The 20,891-nt window shown below is 42.6% G+C and overlaps 1 long non-coding RNA gene across 8 annotated transcripts; it reads left to right on the plus strand.

Moving 5' to 3' along the window:
• Positions 1–1,621: 1,621 nt before the first annotated feature.
• On the plus strand, positions 1,622–13,039 carry LOC141746234 (uncharacterized). 8 transcript variants are annotated; one of them, XR_012588287.1, is made up of 6 exons: positions 1,622–1,764; positions 2,437–2,490; positions 2,599–5,724; positions 5,848–5,905; positions 12,255–12,316; positions 12,899–13,038. It is a non-coding gene; the product is annotated as an uncharacterized LOC141746234 (long non-coding RNA). The 8 variants fall into 8 exon arrangements; XR_012588286.1 differs by adding an exon at positions 11,209–11,320 and having other exon boundaries at positions 1,631–1,764; positions 2,599–5,905; positions 12,755–13,039; XR_012588284.1 differs by adding an exon at positions 11,209–11,320 and having other exon boundaries at positions 1,631–1,764; positions 12,255–13,039.
• Positions 13,040–20,891: the final 7,852 nt, after the last annotated feature.

Here is a 20,891-nt window from a genome sequence, read left to right on the forward strand (position 1 = left end):
TGCCAGAGGAAAGTCAAATACTTTTAGAGTATAAATATTTTTAATGAGTGTATGTAAACGTAGGCACACCTTTTCAACATGAAGCGAATCACTGGGCGTTGTTCTTTATTGCTCCTTTTGCTCCTCATGCTTTGACCCGTCCTCCTCGGCTGCATCGACCCAGCGAGTGAGGTGAGTGGCAGCGGTGACGGCAGCAGCGCAAGGGCCGTGGCTGTGGCGGCGAGTCCGTCAGCATCGATTCTGGTTATGGCCCAGCCCGGCCCTGCCGCCCCGCACGCAGGGTGATGGATCTCCCTGCGGCCGCGCTGGGAGGAAGGGGCCAGGCATTTCCCAGTGCTGGCCAGAGGGTTCGCCCTTATGCTAAGAACACGTTCAAAATGGCATCGGTTAGCCTTAATACTGACTTTAAGAGTTGAGCTGGCGCTGGCTTTAGAGGGCTGTGCTGCATTTGGAGCTGAGGCGTTTCCCTAGAATCCTCCTGTAGCTCAGCTCCTGCCCCATCCCTCAGTCTGAGGGAATTCCTCTACTCTTCTCTTCTGCGCTACCTTTTTGGCACGCTGAACTCCGACTGGGGATTTTTGTCTTCCAGGTGCCTCCTTGTAGGTGTCTCGTGCTGCTCGAGAGAAGCCCCGGCCCAGCTCGCAGCCGGTGGCAGTGCCCCCTGAGGGGAAGGGGCCCGCCCTGGGTCTGGCCGTTGTGTTCCTTTTTTGGGGGGGGATAAAAAAAGGGGACCTGCGTGTGTGTGTGTCTGGGGGGCGATGGTGTCATTGGGGACGCCGCCGGGGCACGGATGCCATGGGTCGGCGGAGCAGCAGGTGAGTGGGGGATGTGGGGGTCACGTGGAGGTGCCCCCAGAAGAGGCGCGTGCGCTGTGGCCCCGCCTCCCGCCCGCCCTGGCCACGCCCTCGGTCCGCCTTGGTCCCCGCCCGCGGCGGCGCCGTGCGCTGGTTCCGCGGCTCGTGTGCATCCGCGGCTTCGCGGAGCCCGGTCCGGCGAGCTCCCGAGAAAGCGGCGGCCGGAGGGCGAACCAGGACGGCCGCGACTCCGGCGAGCCCTGCGCCACCTGGAGCGCGATCGGTGCCGCCCGCCCGGCCTCGAGAGTGGCCGTCGGCGCTCCAGTATCGGCTCTCACGCGTTACCGCGGCCCTGTCAGTGCCCGGCAGTTTTCCGGCTGTACATCTCCATGGCCCCGCGGTCCTCCAGGACCCGGGAAGTGCCCCCTCAATCCTCCGACGTGCGTCTCTGTGGCACTTTAGTCTTCCGGGGGTCCCCTCAGTCCTCCGACGCGCATCTCTATGGCACTGTAGTCCTCCAGGATCCCGGAAGTGCTCGTCAGTCTTCTGGAAATCGTATGTTTCCAGCACTCTCACAAACCATAAAACACGATTAACAGTTAACCACAAAAATATCGAAAGATCGCAAAAATAAAGCGACCCCTGCAGAACTCTCTTTTCCGCAGCAACAACTGGACAGAAATCAACCAAAAGCGGCAAGAGAATCCCCAGAGGTGGGTCCCAATGGCAATGCAAAGGGGCGGTGCCCTGCCTGCCGGGAAATCACAGCGGCAGAACAGGGCCCGCCGCTGCCCCGCCCGCGCGCCTGTCCGCGGGGCTGGCCCCGCCCCTTTCGCAGGGGATTGTGGGCAGGGCCCGGGCACACGGTGACGGTTTCGGAGTATGCCTTATTTTAGGAGCACTGCATTTCCCTATAATTCCTGACTGTATTGAAGAGGCAACTGTGGCTTTTTTTCATCAGTTTTGCAGTGTGAGTTGCTGCTGTTGTTTCTCTTAATCGGGTTGATGATGAGAAAATACCCTGTAGGGCTTAGGGTGAGCGTTTTGTATGCATCTGGATATATGGCGCTTTAGCATTTCTCAAGAAAGCGGCAGGGATGTAAGGCATAGCGCCGTTCGGGGTATGGCATGGCCCATCGCCTTTCCCCACTGCCCGCAGAGTGCCACGGTGTCCCTAGAGTTTTTGCAGCTTGCAGCAGGCCCCTGGTAGATTGTGTCAGGGCATTACTTGTTTTGTGGTTCTGTAGCAGAGCCCAGAGTCTGTGGGAAGAGAGAAGGTAGGAGGTGACTGCGGAACACGGGGCACGGCTCAGAAGAGCAGCTCCTGAGGAGTGGCTGATGCAGGGGCGTCAGGGTTGCAAATACAGGATGGGAGCTGTCAGGAAGAAGTGGGGATCCTTCCCTGACAGTTGCGGAGAAGAGAAGGGGTTTCTAAAGTTTTGGCACTGGGGGTTGGCTAGGAAAGGGCGGCGGGTTCATCACCCATTGTCATATGGATTTTGCCTTTGGATTTGGGTGTTGACAGGGTCTGGTCTGTTCCAGCCTCTTGCATTTGAGGTGAGCTGGACAGTATGGAGGAGGAGCATGGGACTGGTGATTTCACGGAAATGCAATGGTAATTTTGTGTTTGTTGGTATCTTAGGTGCTGTAAATAATTGTTGCTGCAGCCTCTGACTCTGGAATCGGCATGAAGCAGGTGAGCAGATTGCCGTGGCACCTCTGAGGATGAGGGTGTTGTGGAAGAGGTTGGCATCTACCGTCAGGGTGGTAGCTGCTGGAGCTGTGGTTTCTTTTTGTTTTGCAGATGAAGAGGAACCTGATGACTTCAGGAACACATCAGTTATCAGTTTGTTGTGTTTTTTTGTGAAGGATGGATTCAGAGACCTGGCCCTCTGAAAGCTAAGTAGAGGGACAGGCACTGGAGGTGGACCAAGGTTGACGGTTTCAGGGAGGAGTTTTCAAGTCAGGGTAGAGCAGAGGGCTGTGCGGGAGCAGTCTTCTCTGAGTAGGTAACGGGAGCGGGTTCCTCTTCAGCACAAAGCTAGCGTGTGCTGGGCAGGGCAGTTCTGGCCTCTGTCTGCTGTCGTGTAGTTTGTGTGCTCTGTCTTCTGTGTCTTAGACTTTCCTTAGGTTTTGATGTCCTTGTTGCTCTTTGCACTCAAGGAGCACAACATGTGCCTCGGGCAGCCCCTGTAGGGTCTCAAATGCCTGTGCTAATTGGCAGAGCGCCCAATGGGCACTTCTTTTCTTGCATAACAATTTTAAAGTGCCGATCGGGCTTGCCTCTCATAAGTTTCTGGACAGTCCTCTCCTGCAGCATCGTTCGCAGCTGCACGAGCAGCTCTGTTCTCTGAGCTCTAGCAGCTCTAGCCACCTACTTTTACGCACTGGGATTTCTTCCCTGCATCCTTACGTTCTCAGGTCTTGAAGCCAGGCTTCCTGCACATATGTCATCTCCATTTTGACAGGAACTTCTTGGAATGGGCTGTTGCATTTGACTGTTTTATGGCTTGGCCGTAGAACCTGCTCATGTCAGTGCTGCAGCCCTGTCGGTCTTCTTGCCCGACAGCGTCTCTTGTCTGAAAGTTGTTCTTTTTGTGGAGAGTTTTCTCTCATTTTGGAGTCACGTTGTCTCTAGTGCTGTGTGGTGTTGGGCTGCACGTGGGTGTGTTTCGTGTGGAGCTGCCCTGCCTGGGGGGACAGAGTCAGGGGTAGGGGGAACACCAATAAGAGTCTATGGGTAATACGTTGATCTGCCAAGACTGCCAGCAGATCCAGAGAGGTGATTCTGCCCCTCTACTCTGCTCTCGTGAGACCCCACGTGAAGTACAGCGTCCAGCTCTGGAATCCTCAGCACAAGAAGGACATGGACCTGTTGGAGCGGGTCCAGAGGAGGGACACGAAGATGATGAGAGGGCTGGAGCACCTCTGCTATGAGGACAGGCTGAGAGAGGTGGGGTTGTTCAGCCTGGAGAAGAGAAGGCTCCCGGAAGACCTTTTAGTGGCCTTCCAGTACCTGAAGGGGGCTACAGGAAAGCTGGGGAGGGACTGGCTGCAAGGGCATGTCCATGACAGGACAAGGGGCAATGGTTTTAAACTAGAGCAGGGTAGGTTTAGATTAGACACTAGGATGAAGTTCTTCACACTGAGGGTGGTGAGACACTGGAACAGGGTGCCCAGAGAGGTGGTGGAGGCCCCATCCCTGGAGACATTCAAGGCCAGGCTTGATGAGGCTCTGAGCAACCTGATCTAGTTGAAGATGTCCCTGCTCACTGCAGAGGGGCTGGACTAGATGACCTTTAAAGGTCCCTTCCAGCCCAACACATTCTGTGATTCTATGGTAAAGATCTGTGAACCACTATAATCCTAACATTTCTGCAGCTTTACCTGATAAAGAAGTTCCAGTAGAAAAAAATGCTGTGGTAATTCATAAAGGTAACTTTCTACTATCATTATATTTTCTATTGCTGAAAAGATGTATGTCATTTAGAAATGCTGCTCTCAAAAGAGAAAGGTAGCTTCAGATTTTTTTTATTTTCATCGTTTCTTTAGATATTTCTATAAAAAGAGTTCATTATCATTTTCCTTTCATGAACAGAATTCAAAATGCTGATGCTACCAACTTTCAGCTTTTTAGAAATAAACAATTCATGTTCATACAATGCAGTCCTTGATGTAGAAAGTGCAAACATCTATAGATATGTGGTGGCTTGTTGTTTGAAAGGATATTTTAAAAAATTTATTAGGGAGATTCACTGAATTCTCTCAGGACCAAGTTTGACCCATGGAAAAATGTCACAACAGAAAATAAATACTTCCTGGTTATGGTGTGCTTTTACCACTGTAAGCACTAAACTCAGCTCACTTTAGATGGGAAATATCAGCCTGATGTCGTACAAACTTTCCGTTAGGACAGAACAGTTGAAGAAACTCTTAAACAACTTCTTACAGGTCGGTTAGCACGCAGAGCAAGCATGACAAATGCAAAGGGAATATGTCCAAACCCACCTATGCCACAAAAAGCTTTTGCTACTTCATAGCCATCAATTTTCAGCTCAAGTTAGGATATACGTATGTCTGTGCGCAGATTTTTGCATGTATGTCAGTCCTGGAGGGTGAAAGAAGGCTTGGATTTTATTCAGGTGAAAGGCAAAATGAACATCTCTGGAAAATGTTAAAACCATGAGGTTTGCGCTTGCCTAAGAGAAGCCAGCGACTCAGCACTAACAAAGCCAACACAAAAGAGCACCCCTCTATAATCAGAATTTAGCACAGGCAATGTAGTGTGCAAGGAACTGCAGCTGTTTTTCTAAGTTTTAATCTCCATCCCTGAGCTACTGTTGTATAAAAAGACAATAAAAATGACCTTCCCTAGTTTCTGCTTCTCAGTATTGAAGGTAAAAAATGACAAAGCAAACAAAACAAGTGGTTAGAAATCCTACTGTCGAGTCCGATAGAGCTATGGCATTTGATACCTTTACTGGAATCTGATTCAGAAAATACAGCTGCAGAGAACTAGGAAGCATGAACAGTTAGGAGATACCATATAGTATTAGGAAGGAAAATGTAGGTTTCTTAAAATTTTTATCTTTTCTTGGGTGGGGCATAAGCAATACTTCTGTAGTCACATATTGCTGAGATAGGTGATGATGAAGGTTAGGCTACTACTACCAGTAGAAATCACAAGGATTAAGGCTTGAAGGACTGTGGACTGCGGCAATGTGATCAGTGCCTAGTGGATGGTGATAAAATGCTGCAAATTACTCTGTATGAGATTTCGAATGGCTTTCTCCAAGTACTCAAAAGTTCAGACCTGGCAGTTGAGTGCGTGTAGCAGATGTGTGACGGCTCCTGTGATTGGAGACCAGTATGGGGATAAACAGCCTGACATAAGATGAGCAGCAGTGGATTCAAACAGCATTCATGGCAGGTATTTATACAGTAATGTATATGTGGGATGAGCAATTTACTGAAGAGTCAGAGCTCGAGCTCTGACACTGAGACATCAGTCGCGTGAGATTTGTACTGAGAGGTGTTTGCTTTCTGCCTACAGCTAGAAGTCTGTGAATGACTTGAGAGATTTGCATGTAAACCTGCTCTACAGCCCAAATGTGAGTCATGTGCTTTTCTTTTCTGCTTTGTCATGAAAAGTATATTTAAAATTTACTTGTATATACTTCATAAAAAGTATATTTTTATATTCTTTATATATGCTTATGTACATAAAAGTATATTTAAATATCAGCTAGGGTACATAGGTAACTACCGTTGTCTTTGTTCTACAAAACATCATGAGAAATTCTTCCGTCAAATCTGCTGTTCCTCTAAATATTCCATCTCCAAGATGTACCATTTCAAACCTCAGTTATTCTTCCAAGACTGTAATGTACTCAGACAGTGTAACGCCTCACGGTTGGTGGACGCTGTATCTGAATGGAAAGGAAAATTCAAGCTGTCTCGTCTCTCTACATCTGTGTAAAAAAACTGTGGTACCAGCGTGCTGAAAATTTGCTAGGATGAAATTTAATTTTTCCTTTTGTTCAGGCCTATTTCTCCTTAGAACTGATAAAGTGTTATTTTTCCATTCTGTTACTGCAATTCTTAAATTTTCTCTTTAAATCATTGATTTTGTATTTTATATTTTTATTTCTTATTTTTTCTGTGTACACATTAGAGTGTTTGAAGCACAAGGCATTCTCTCAATGTGTTCAGCTGTGGAAAACAGAAGCTATTGCATTACTAGATTTGCTGTAAAGAACACCGACATCCATACTGGAGCGAAGATAATAAAAAGAAGTTATTGTAAAAGATATGGTAGATTTCATTGACTTAAAACCTAGTAATTGGCATTCTTATATAATGGTAATTAAAGAGCACTATAAAGAATAAGATTGGATTCAAAGACCACAAACAAGGCTAACTGTGTGAGGAAAAAAAATGTCCTGCAAAGGAAATATACCACATAAATGTAAAGAACAGAAAATTTCGTTATTTAGTATACAATCCTGGAGAACACACAGCATAAGCAGAGCTTTTTGAAAGCTACAGCAATTTGAAACTACACCCTGGAGAAATCCCAGCGATTAAGAAAATCTATACACAGGTCCAAGATACGAGATTGAAAAGTGTATTTATACCTTCTGCTTTTCCCACTTGTTCAACAAGGAAAGTCAAAAGCATGGAAAACTATGTGGCTTACTTGATATGAAGATTTATGTACATCTTTTTGATCTTAGCACACTTTTTTTTTCACTGTCCCGATTCCTCTGCATGGTCATACTATTAATGAATATGTAACTTTGAGCTCTGCAGCTTTTCTGCCATCTTCAGAGGTCTTTGAAGTGAGCCCTTCTGGGCATTCCCAAAGGACTTGGGCACTCCCAAGTCCTTTTCATATCTGTATGTGAAGATACTTTATCTCCCTTTTGTTGTTGTTCTAATCTGGTCTGTTATTCACACAGAACCTTTGTCTGGTCTTGTGCCCAAGAGGTGGCAGATGAATGTAATTTTTCTGCAGCCCCCACTTTCACCCATCCCTACTATCTCTTTAAGACCTTAAGGATTTTTTACTTAATCCTCTTTTCATGTATTGTGGATCATTATCTTGACTTCATCCCATTAATTGCCACCATACATCTTTATTGAACTGAAAATGAAACGTATCTGAAAATGAAACGTAGAAAAACATTGTGGGCCTGTTCACAAACATACTCAGTTAAATGTAAACTTTCCGTTTCATTTTCATTCATTTGGATTTAGAATTATAGGTGATCGCTTCCCTTTGAAATAGCTTTTCAACTAAAAAAAGGAGTTAGGCTTCCTGAAAAGGTTATAATATTATTTTCTGGATCAGTCCTGAAGTTCTTTGTTCCAGTAAATCCCTGGATGCTGAATAACTAAAGGAGCTTTTGATTAGTTCTCTGAAACCAATGGTATTAAATCAATTGCTACAAGAATATATTTAGGCTGAGCATTAATAATATGGGAAGCCGGATGGCATAATGAGGGAGCACCGACCTGGGATTTGGGAGGTCTGGACTGCATTCTTGGCTCAGCCAAGAACTTGCTGGGCGACCTCAGGAAAGTCATTTTAGTTACTTTTGCCTTTGTAAAAAGTTCCATGTGTAAAGTGCTTTGAACTCTTCTGATGTCAAGTGTTATAACACCACCGTATATTTTGTAACCATGTAGGTGAAATCTAGGAAATGTCAAGCAGGATGAAAGTGGTGAGGGCCTGTGGTTAAGGAACCTTTTATGGAAACTGCTCGAGACTCCTGTCAAATCTGTATTTCTGTAACAATCTCATGCGAGAATTGGAAGGAATATGAAGAGGCCCAGAGGTTTTTTGTCTGTCTTACAAACAGACCCTTATGCTGACAAGAGTGGTTTAATAATGATATATTGTACAACGTAAGATAAAACTAGATGTGTCAAGTGCGATTCAGCAGGAGTTTATCCTGGTTATTGTAGTAGACAGCCTTTTCATTAAGGCACAAAATGAGACACGAGGAAGGAATATAGAGAGTATCAATGATGATGGAGAGTGATGAGCTACTGTTTTAGATAGCAATTTTATGGATAGGTACCTCTGAGAAAGCTAACCTCCTTCATACCATTATTTTTTTTTTCTGGATCAGAGTTCAGCTGTCAGTAGGAAGATCAGCTGCACATTATCAGTAGCAAAAAGGCAAGATTTGGGGCTGCAGCATGGGAAGAAATCACCAGAGAGAACCAAGCAAGGTTCAATTTTTGAAATTGGCTGGACGTGGTCTGTCTTCATTGGGAAGCTAAGAGTGAGGTGAATCAAATGGAGCCATTAAAGGTTATCTTTGAGAAATTGTGAAGGATTTATGAACTCCCAGACCCTGGCAAAGGGCAAATGCAATCCTTAACTTTAAAAAGGGAAAAAAAGGAGGATCATGGAAATTAAAGACCAGTTAGCTTACTACTGAAGAAACAATCAAATCATTTGTAAGGAAAACAAAACAAAACACAACACAAGAAAACAACACAAGTGTGAAACATCAAAGATCCATCAAAAGCAAATTATCTTAGTTTCAAACCGACTTTTTTCTATGAAAGAGCAGAGTGACTGTAGTAGAACTAGTCAGTGTTGTGTGCATTGACCTTTGTAAGCATAACATGGCAGCTTCAAAACTAAACTGGGAAAATTGTGTCTGTAATTAAACTGCCCTAAGGTTGGTACAAGACTGTCGGGAAAGCCATGTTCACGGAGAGGTTATTAATGATTCACTGCCAAACTATCAAGCAGGGTCCCGTGTACTCTGGTTGCAGCAGTAATCAACGTTTTCATCAATTACTTGGATGATGAAACAAAGGCTATGCTTATTAAATATGCAGGCAATACTACCACAGGCAGCTTCAGGCTTGTTGCAAAAATAAGAAAAAATTCAAAGAACTTGATAATGTAGAGAAACGGGCTGAAAAATAGAGTGGAGTTGAATAAGGACAAATATGAGGTGCTGAACTTGTGCAATGATAACCAGCTGGGTCAGTTCAGAATCAGCTAGGTGGCAGAGCTGCAGGGCAAGACCTGGGGTCTTACTCAGTATCACTGGTGGAAACACTTAAACACTGTCAAGCTGTTGCGCAAAATACAAGCACCCCCTGGATGCACAAGAAGAAACACGCCCTGCAGGATAAGCGAAGGCAGCCTGGTGAAATCATATGTCCATTTTCAACACTGTGCTTCACGGAGGATGAGACTGGAGAACGGCAAGTGTAAGGCAATAGGAATGACTGTGTTAGTGAAGATTTAATGAACTGGTGTTATCTAAAGAGAAAAGAAGACGGAGATGCTACATCATAATTGCCCTCAAATTCATAAGAGATTGTTGAAAAGACAGGGAATAATTTTTCTCTGTGCCCAAGTGAATGAGACATGAAGTAATGAGCTAAACCTGAAGAAACCGAGTTAGACATTAAGAAAAAGTTTCTAACAGTACAGGTAGTTCAGTGTGTGAATAGATTTCCCGCTCTCCCCAGACAATCTCCATAATTAGAAATTTTTAAGAACAGGTTAGACTAAAGCCTGGGTGATTGCTGTACCGTTGACTCAGCCCTAAAGCAGCCACACTGTCTACAGTCCTGCTGCTCTTTGGGGAGGGTAGCCCAGAAGTCGGAACAGTCACCTGGGACGTAGCATTTTTGACTTTCATTCCAGTCATTTCTTATTTTTTTTTTTCTGGTGCATGTTCTGTCTTCTGCTTCTGTTGCTGCCTCATTGTAATTTACGTACAGGTAGTCTATGATAGTTTCATTTGAAGGGGAATGTGAATAAAAATGGTAAGAAAAATATATTAGTGTTTATAAAGTACTTTATGAGCTTCAGCTGAAAGGCAGTATATAAGCACAAACATTATTATGGGAAATCAATGAATAATGTAATAAACAAGATTGAATAAAAAATGAAACAAAACCCCAAAAAGTGCTACACTCTGCACATAAAGCCCATAAAAGATATATTAACCTTAAATAATAACAGACCATTTTCAGCAGGTTTTTTAAATATTTTTTTATATATTAATTCTTTTTCATTTGCCAAAGTTCAAACAATTAATCACAGACCTATGTAATCAAAAGTAAAGTTTATTTCTTATTACCTATTCATAACGCAATCCTAGCATGTGAGACGATTACATACTATATATAAACACATACCTGCTATGTAATCATTTAAAATGCTGCGAACAGTGTGTAGGGAGTTCAAAATGAACAGCGTATGCACACCACAAAACATTAATAACATTCCAGAGTGTGTCAGAAAGTCTCATCTGCCCCTGGAATGAATTTGACTTGTTCTTTAGTGAGCTGAATAAAACTGATTACAGTGAACTATTTTATTTTACATCATATAAGGGATAATCTTACCCTCAAGATATTGGGTTTTCTCCTTGAAGAAAAAACCCCACGTTTTGAAGAGGACCATGTTTCTAAACCAGCTGCAACCAACCAATCACACTTGAATCCCGTGGTACTATTTTTTGTTTGTTTTACTTAATCAGTTCGTTTTAAGATGACCTATTCCACTTCACAGTGAATAAATACAAATTTATTTATTCATATTTCTGAAATTGATATTGAATTTATGAAATAAGAGTTGTTTCTCCAGTGCATGTCCAGCGCTCTTTGGAGAGTTAAAGAAGCAATAAAGTTGCAGAAGAGTTAATGGAAGAATTTTTCATAGTTGGGAAATGAACGAATAGTTCAGGCAACAGGGTTTGAAAGAAAAAGTAAAGGATCGTAACTTAAAATGAGAAAATTAATTAATCAGAAAGAAGGTAGACTGACAGTCAACGTTTCTTTGTTCGTTAATATTTTTACAGGATATATATATAAATCCATAATAACACAAATAAAAATGTGTGAAGATCCTGTTCTTTTCCTTTCGTAGTTAGGTTATTCAAATTTGCACTTTGTCTAACGCTAATCCCAGTTGAAGACTGAAGACGGTTTCCAGATGCAGCAGCAACTTAGGAAGAGGACATCAGGAGGAGGTCATAGAGGTAGTTCATGAAATGAATTAATGAGAGTTAATAATGTATTCTACATTTACAAGTCTTTTCATCTAAGTCTCTTGGAGCAATTTATAAACATTACTCACTGCTGCAATAGAAGAAAGTTATTGCATAGAATTCTCAGGAGTACGTAAGTCCTACTGATGTGATGTAGTAACCAAGCATCTAATGACCAAGTCACCTTAGAAAAGAAGACTTCAACACATGAATTTTAATGAATTTATAAGCATTTAGATGCCTTCAATACCTCTCAATTATTTTTACTTTATTAAAGAAGATACAAGCACAGGGAGCGTGCTTCTTTTCTCTTACCCAGCTGGGAGTTGTTGGCACCGACAAAGCTTAAATCTGTGATGTGACAAATGTCTTCATAAAATAATGAGCAGGAAATGGAGACACCTTGTACCTGCAGCATCTTACAGGATTTGCATAGTCAGAATCAGGCCCAGAAATATGACATAGAGGAAGTCAAGTAATTGTGACAGAGAATCGGGACTATAACCATGTCTATACTTTTACTATAAAACTATCCTCCTGCAGTGACAGATAATAAACTCCAGGGTAGGGCTTGGAGAAAAACAGCAAACCAATTAACTTTTAAGAATAAGTGAAGAAACCAAATACAAAACTTGGGCTATCTAGGCTTTTTCATGCAGAGAAACAACGCTACTTGGAATGCTTGACCATGTAAAAAGCCAAAAAGACTGAAGCAAAAGTAACAGGTATTGTCAAGAAATAATAATGTTTGCAACAGTATTGTAAAAGGAACTGAAAAAAGGAGAAAAAGGCATAATTATTTACTTTGGTTTCTAACCTTAACTCTGATACAAGTAGATTACAAAACATAGGAGAAATTGCATTACCTTGGTGGAGAGAGGATCACACAAACTATTTTACTTTCCTTTCTTTTCTTGTTTCTTAGACTGGAGAGCTGTCAGAACTGTCAAGAGATGGTCTTTTGCCCCCTTGCACAGGAAGAAACAGGTCGGTTGTATCTGTTCTTCAAAAGAAGTTTAAAGATTTTCTTTTAAATTAAAATTCATCTATACATCTGGTGCCTGTGGCCTAACACAAATGCAATGCCCCCAGTGAATGCCAGAGGAGGGCAACCTAGAAAAGAAGAGCGGTCTGTTGATACATGGTGAGGGTGAAAAAGGAGTAAGTGAAAGGGTTGGTAGGCAGCTGTGGAGCATGGTTGTTTCGCTATGTGTGGAAACACTGACCAAACAGAAACTGGTTACAAAGCTGTCAGGACTAGGTTCAAAAGCCAAGCCAAGAGGGGCTGGCAGAGCAAAGGAGAGCAAGGCACCTCACAACACAAGCTCCATAGCATTTTAAATTTTTTTACTCGTAAACCCTCCAAATTGAAGCCTGGATCTTGTTAACGTTTGTGTCTCCATATATGTCTTCGGACAATGACAGAAATACATACTTTGCACATCAAATGCGATGGAAGTTTTACGATCTTAGATCTGAGTGGTCATTTTATCATGAGTCCTAAATCAACAGCTGTTATAACTGTCATCTGAAAGATGGGTTTCTTCAACAAACATCATATCACTTAAGGAATGAAAAGGAGAATTGTCTCCTGAATGAAGCAGGATGACGACTGAAGAGGCTGTTTCTTGGAACTGCACAGAACCCTGTACTGGATCACTGCTTTTTGATTAAAATTTCTTTGAAGTACCATAATCTCTTCTCAATGAGTGAATGCAGTGAATTGCGGGAGCACACTTGGGTTCTCAGCTGATGGAACTAGGCAGAGGGGGTCCATGCTGTCTGGGGAAGCTTCCCAAATGTCTGGGTTACTACAAGTGAAATATAGTAAAACTTCTTGGCAGTATTTGGTGTTGGGCACTGATGTAGGGTACAGCTTCTCAGAACTGATGGTTTTATGGTTCCAAATAGTTCACTGGAATCCAATTTGGCTGGTTCAACGGATCTTGGCTCAGGACTTTACTGTGTTACATCATGTTTGTACCAGTTTTTGCGTTTTGGCGTCGAGCTGTAGTTTCTGCCCTCTATCCGATATAGGATAGCAGGAAATTGTGAAGATTTAAGTAGTAATGAGTCAGCATCATTGTCTGGAAGCTTGAAAGTTGCTGACACCTGCCTCAGACACCTTCAGGAGAGTGACTGGTTATCAGACATCTTCAGATTTAGGCATAACACCAGCTTCAGGCTGTTATTTGTCCTGTAGGTTAGAGTGGAGATGGCCCATGCACTGTTCAGGAAGAAAGGTAGGGCAAAGGCTTTGGGGCTTCAGCACTTCCTGATTTGTCTGGCTGTGAGTCTGAATACTTCCTCCCGATTCTGACATAGGTGTTGGTGAATTTCTTTATGATCCCCTGTGATAAGCTATAAATGAGCATAAAATCATCTTGATCTGGCTGTGTTTTTACTGTCAAGTGAAAGGATCAGAATTAAATGTTTTAGCTGACCTCTTCTCGGCTTGATTTATGCAGAGAACACAACAAAAATTGATTGAATACAACAGTGTTAATCTATTATTCTGATGTTAGAACCTAATCCAAGACCCACAATTACCTTTCAATCAGTATCAGTGAAAAATGGGGGAGTATTGCTATTCTCCTGTTGCACCACATCCTAATGCAGTTTTCCCAGTAACAGGAAAAGAGATTTGGAGAGCAGAATAGACAGCCGAGAAGTAAAGTATCATCCGTGGGCTGGAGGGAGCAAATAGGCTTTACCTTCTAGTTCATCCTTCAGGCTCCTTCCCTACCAGTGCAACTGGAGAGCTCTCATTAGCGTGACACTGACTAGTGCACATCTGAAAGATGATTATAACCTTTTCTTTTTCTTTTCTTTTCTTTTGAATCACTGTAAGGAAATAAAAATCCCTCTAGTTTTTCACCTCAACGTGTTTACCAGTAGATGGTGCTAGCAATTGCTCCATTCATGATGGTGCCATATGGTACTGAGGGCTGAAAAAAGCAATGTTTTATGACAGCAGCAAGAATTACTTCTCTTTGTGAATCTATATTCTGTCAAAAAATTTATGTTAGGCCTCGCTGAAGTGCTGTCATTTTCATTTAAGCTAAAGGTCCTGTGCAGCAGTCAGCTCCACAAATGGTCTCACCTCGTCAACAACAATTTCACAGGAGGGCGAGATTAGCAGAGAAGCAGCTGAAACAAAAGATACTTGTTAAACGCAGCAAGGATCAACTACAGAAAGTTAGCGCTAGGCGCTTCGAAAGCAAGGCTTCAAGGTGCACAAAAGAAGTGCAAACTCTTATTAAGAGTGACTGCTGCCTGCGCTAACTCGCGTGCTTTGCAGACCAGGAGTTTGGCAACGGTGCTTGGCAGCTCCCACGCTGTTCTTCAGTAGAGGTGGAGCACAGATGAGGGAGATATACTTAAATCAGTTATAGGGCAGGAGCCTGCTGATCGTCATGCTTCCTATTAATAGATGGCACATTTGGGAGGAGAGTTAAGAAGCCTAAAATCTCGCCCATAAATCAGTAGACTTAAAACTCGTTGCTGAGGCAGGACCTATCTGTGGTGCGCTAGGTAGGTGCTCAGCCAGGTCTTGATCAGTTCTCCTCAATTTTAAGGTCCTAAAACAAACAAAGGAACCAAAGCCCACAGCCACCCTTTCACCAAAAATCGCAGAGACGCATTATTTCACTTACTATTTGTGTAGGTGGAAGAAGGCAGAATAACGTACAGCCCGGGGGAAACCTACAGGTCCGGTTCTGAGGGCTGAGCACCCAACAGACTGCAGGGACGGGGAGAGGGAGGGCTGAGGAGATGATGAACTAAGACAGATTTTTATCCTAATATCGGGTCTGATTTTTAAGAAATAGGCATTTAGCACTACTCTGTGTTCCCTAACCTGGGGTTCTAATTCCGGTGTACACTGGAATAATGTCTGGGCATATAAGTTTCACAAACATAGTGAGAGAACCGGCTCTCTCTTGAGACCTTCTGAGCAAAGCAGAAAGGGTAGGAAAAAATCTTATTACCATTTTTCTGGTGAAGTTTCAAAACAGACAGATTGAGAGTGAAGTGGGGAGGAAGTTTTCCTAGACCTCAGTTTTAGCATCTAAATCTAAATTATCCATTTTCCTTTTCCTTCTCTAAGGTAATCAGAGCTCTATTCTCCAACCGATCAGAGAATTTTCAACAACTGTCTCTTCATGAAAACCGGAAAATGTAGTATCTGTAGTTAGCTGCCTTGATTTTTCAAACTCCATAGCATTCAGGAGTTCTCTCGCATTTATGGGATTACTAGCTCCTCAGCACTACATCGAGCCTCTTATTTAAGTTTCTGAAGTGTGATGTTAGAGTCCTAGTTTAGACACAAATTTTCACTTTGAAAATCGTGGTCAGCGACTGTATAGACTTAAAAAAAAATAATTTAACCTGACAAGGGAGTTGTCCTCCTAAGTTTTAACCCTAGCAACTTTTTTATTTCTCTTTCCTCCCTCCCAGGGAAAGGATTCATTAAAGATACAAAGCAATATCAAACTGTCAGATCAGATGCATGATAAGAATAATTAATGGTGTCGGACAAAGCGATAAACCCTACCCTGAAAAGACAAAAATTTTATTATTTTATTTTATTTGAAGTTGCCTCCTTCCTTCATCTTTCCAGTTCCCATAGGACTGTGTAATGTGGTTTAGATGAAATCAGTTACTTCAGGGCAAGAAAACAGTGCCAGTGATTCGGTCTTCCTCTGACCAGAAACATTTTGGACCCTGTGAAAGAATCGTTGCTAGTTCATGGCTTTCCTTTGGCCTGCATGTTTGCTTTCCCATTTTGAAAAAGTACTCGCTTGAGGTGTGTTGAACTGATTGTGGCCCTGCCATGCTGTATCGGGAACGTCACGCTGCGTTGCATTCCTGCAACACACCATGATGAAGGCAATCAAAAGCGAGGGGCTCATCTCTACAGTACATTTGACAGGTGCAACAGCAAATGTGGACATTATGTTTTCCTGAAGGACTGCTGTGGAAGCAGATCATGTTTCCAGTGCCTACCTGAAAGCCATATTATCAGCCTTTCATCTTTAATTAGCAGGTATTCACATAGAGAATCAGGATATAGACTTTCCTTAGTTGTTGATTATATGAATTTAGATTTTTTTTTAATCAAATCTTAATTGTTTTCGAAATCCTTGTTCACCAGGTTGCTTTGACAGGCAAAGGGAAGGAGGTTTGATTCTTCTGGAGCCAGAAAAAGATCCCATTTAAGGGTCAGATGGCACACAATCAGCTCCTGTAATTGTAAGTGCAGGTACCACTGGACCCTTATTATTGTTCGGCTTCTTGCTGTTCTTGTCAACTTTCAATCAAATATTGTAAATAAAGTGTAAATAACTTACACATAGAAAAGTTATCACAAAGAAACCTGAATAATAATAATATATGTCAGAATAATTACTTACCAGAATAATTACTTGAGGAGTCAAGGTACCAAGCTCCATGTGGGGAATATTACATTTGAAGCAGTCTCAATCTGCTGAATAGTTTCATCCACACAACCCAAATGTGCCTTGCAGACAGCCTGCGTGCAATCATGAAGATTCAAATGGAGAAGACAGACACAGGTTAAGGCCTGATAAATGAAGAAACATACAATCTGTAGGGGAAAAATCCAGTAGAAAATACTTCATGTAGCCTACTGAAGCTTATTAAGCCTTTAATAATTATACCGTGGACCCTTACAGAATCATAGCATGGTTGAGGCTGGAAAAGACCTCTGGAGCTCATCTTGTCTAACCCCCCTGGTCAAGAAGGGCCACCTAGAGCTGGCCACCCAGGACAATGCCCAGATGGCTTTTAAGTATCTCCAAGGATGGAAGCTTCACAACCATTATACTGCGGTGAAACTTTTAGAACAAGGTATCAGTCATGAACTGAAGAAATGCTTGCTTTTTGCTGACATGGGAGATGCTGAAAAAGTCTAGCTGGTAGTGGGCAAGGGCATGGCCTGAGAATAGCGCTCTGGCATGGTAATACGACAAAGGCACAGTGCCTTTGTGTATTCAGGTTCTGTTTGAAATTACTTTCAAAACTTGTTTAGAGGAATATGCAATTGTTTAGAGGAATAAAATAAAGAAATCACAATGATGCTATTGATCTCCTTCAGGCAGCAGAACATTTTGTCTTGCATCTCTGAGGGAAAATTGGAAAGTTTAAGAACTTAATTTTCAAATTAATAGTTTGAATTTTTCTCTTGGCATACACACTAATATATGCACCGTGTGTATGCCAAGTGAAGTATTCTGCACGTCAGAATATCAGCGCTGATCTTGGGAAAGAGGACTCCTTTTCAGAGTAGGGCTCTAGGGAGTTAGTTGTCATTTGAAAATTCCCTGTATTTCAGCAGCGTTGGGTATGATACGGAAGGCCAACGATGACAGAGGCAATGCTACAGAGTGGGATTAATCATCTGCCTGGACCGTAGGAGCCACACTCTTGGAAGAAGCAGCACTGTCCATTCAGTGAAGTATGACTGACAAAAATTCTTGACCTTGGGAAAGATCCAAAGTGAGTTACATAAAGGAGATGCCATTGGCATCGCTTCCTTTCTTACATGACCTAACTGCACAGAAGAGGCTGACCTGTGGTTAGGCAAAACTGGAAAACAGTTGTTGAATGGTGTCTGATGTTGTTTAGTATGTGCTGAATTTGTTTAGTGTTCCTCTTGGGTAGTAGCTGTACAAAGCAGGGCACGTGAGCCAAAAGGAACATTTTCTGATGCCTGATGCAGGGACAATAAGGAAGTCAGAGAAAGTCCACTCTCTCTTAAAAATCTTAGTTCATGCACTATCCTTTCAAAATCCATGGAACACAATTGTTCTGTGGCCTTCGCCTGTGATGAATAGCAGATACGGGAACGAGATGGTACTACGGAACAGGTAAGTGGCCTACTCGCTACCCGGGCCAACATTTCATCAAATTTTGGTGGAATGCTGTCCTTTGCACGAACTTTGCTCATTACAATGTACCAAAACACACCTCCATCCTGGAGGCTACCCACCCCCAAGGTGTGACCACTCCTTGAGTACACCAATCCTAATAAAAGTATTTATGACTAAAGTCACTCAAACTCCACTTTGAAGATAAAAAAACAGTATAAAAATAGCCCGGGGGGAGGATATCAGGGAAGACACCATCGCGAACAAGTCAGGAGAACTCCGTCACTGACTTCCGGGATCAGTCGACGGGCTGAGCCTTTCTTCCCCCCCATAGGGATGCCTTTGGGTAAGACTCAGGTTATACTGAGTGTTTCCTCGGGGAACTTAGAAATTTCTCTCCTACATTTATAGCCAGGCTGTATTGTTTGTAACTTTGTCGTGCATTTTGTATATTTAACAATACTTTAATTTGCACGTGCTTTGCAGACGGTGTATTTATCACCGGCAATCCCAAGAATCTATATATCTGTTGTTTAAATAAACTGCACTGTTTAAGTAGCTAGTCATTTCGGTTTGTCACTGAACGTGACCAAAGACTCGAGAGTGGCCGTGCTAGTTCATGAGCACGACGAGACTGAAGGTGCAGTCCACGATTAGTGTATCCAAATTGTAATAGTTTAATACATATTAAATGCCATTGGACTGATAGTGGTGAATTGAGCATCACTCAGAATTTAAACCCAGCCACGCCTGGCCTCCCACCTTGGTGAGGAGTGTTAGAACACAAGGGGGTTTATTTTCTGCCAAAACTGCTTTGTCCCCTTTCACGCAACACAATTAAATGCTTTTTTTTGGGGGGGTGAACATAGCAACTTGAGTTGATCTCATTTATTCTATTCAAAAATTGAAGTACTTTAATTACTACACTGCCTTCCTCCTTAGGTCATTTTAAGAGATGTACCTTCAATTTGTATAGTCTGTCCTCAGATTGTACATATTTTTAATCTGAGGTTCCAGCTTATTTACATCTGTATCACTTTACACTGCTACCGGATGCTCTTGGACAACTAAGGTGCGAGCATAGAATTCAGCAGAAAGATTTCAATTTCCTTACCCTTAGAAACAGGGTTCGAGGTACCAGGGAGACATATTCTTCCTCATTCTTTCAGACTTTAAGTCTTTAATACTTGGTACTTTATCTTTATTCGAGACACCAGTGTAGCAGACGAGCAATGTTATTGTAAACTCTTTTAATACAGTGCTTATGTTCCCTCCTTGGTGTCTGCAGTTTCTGTTATAGGTCAATTTGTGGCCATAATCATACAACATACAACAAAACGGTTGTCCACTAAAAGAAAATAAAATCCTTGGCTTGATTCAGAGCAGGGCTTGAGTACACATCTCTTAGGGTCATAAGCTGTAGGCACCCCTGTCTGACAGGACTTTGTTTTGCCCTTTCTGCATTCCGGGGCGGGGGAGGCGATGTACCAGAGAGGCGTGCAGAACGATGGGCTGAGGCACCCCCACCTTGTAGTGACACTGTGACACTTGTGCCCAGGCCGAGTGCAAGGGGCTACAGCTCTCAAGCACAGTAACCAGTTCACTCACCTGGCAGCTGAGCTCAGCCGGCATCTGCTCCGCTCGTCCTGGCGAATGCATTGAACTTTGTGCAAGCAGATATAGTGGAAAGTGAACCATGAAAGGAAGTACTTCTTTACACTATTCTCAGTGGTGTGCTAGGAATACGCGTTCGTAGCAAGTTTACCCATTGCTACAAAAGAGCTTAAGAGCCCTTCAGTCTAGTTTCTTCATCACCCGCATCCCATAACGCCTGGAAATTTAGCCAAATCGTTTCACATCTTGTAGGAGATGAGACTGAAGATTTATAGCGTGAGCTATCAAGTGATGAAAGAGGTGGTAGTGGTTCCTCCTCCTGCTATTTTGTGAAATCTAATCTTACATTTCAGTCTTTGAGAGCAGTCTGGTTTGTTCCAGACCAACTGAAATATTTTGTGTGCAAACAACCTTTTTGCTTAAACAGGGAAAATGGATCAAATATATTTGTTTCAGATTGAACAGTTTTAATTTTTGTTTCTGTTTTTGAAATAAATTGTGGTATTGACAACAAAATATTAAGCAGTGCAGTAAAGAAGGTTATACACTGTAGTTACAATTCATGCCTGATATGCAGGAATTGCTATCAAATACTAGTACGACAAATGAAGTATTAGTGACTGTGCACCTTTCGAGCGACTTCCTGAGCCATTCATTCCATATACTGTGGAGTTCACGTATGGGTTTCCTAATATATGTGGATCTGGCTTGGTTCTTTTTCCCATATTTTTTAGGTGCATGATGAAATTAGTGATCTAACAAAAGAGCATGAGAATGTACTTTTGAGTATCAGAAAATACAGCCTCAGTAACAAGCCCTTCTGGGACTATTTATTTATGTATAGTTAAGGTTTGCAGCCTGTGTGTGTTTTGTGGTGATTGCTTATAGAGAAAAAATATATTTTTATACGTAACACAGTAGTGCACAGTTTGTCCAAGTAGATATAGTAGAAAGTGAACCACAAAAGGAAGTACTTCTTTACACTGTTCTCAGTGGTGTGCTAGGAATATATTGTTTCCTAAATTATGCCTGGGTGTTGTGGTTTTGGCCAAATTGGT

This window comes from Larus michahellis, chromosome 7, assembly GCF_964199755.1.
Source record: "Larus michahellis chromosome 7, bLarMic1.1, whole genome shotgun sequence".
In the NCBI taxonomy this organism is placed as follows: domain Eukaryota; kingdom Metazoa; phylum Chordata; class Aves; order Charadriiformes; family Laridae; genus Larus; species Larus michahellis.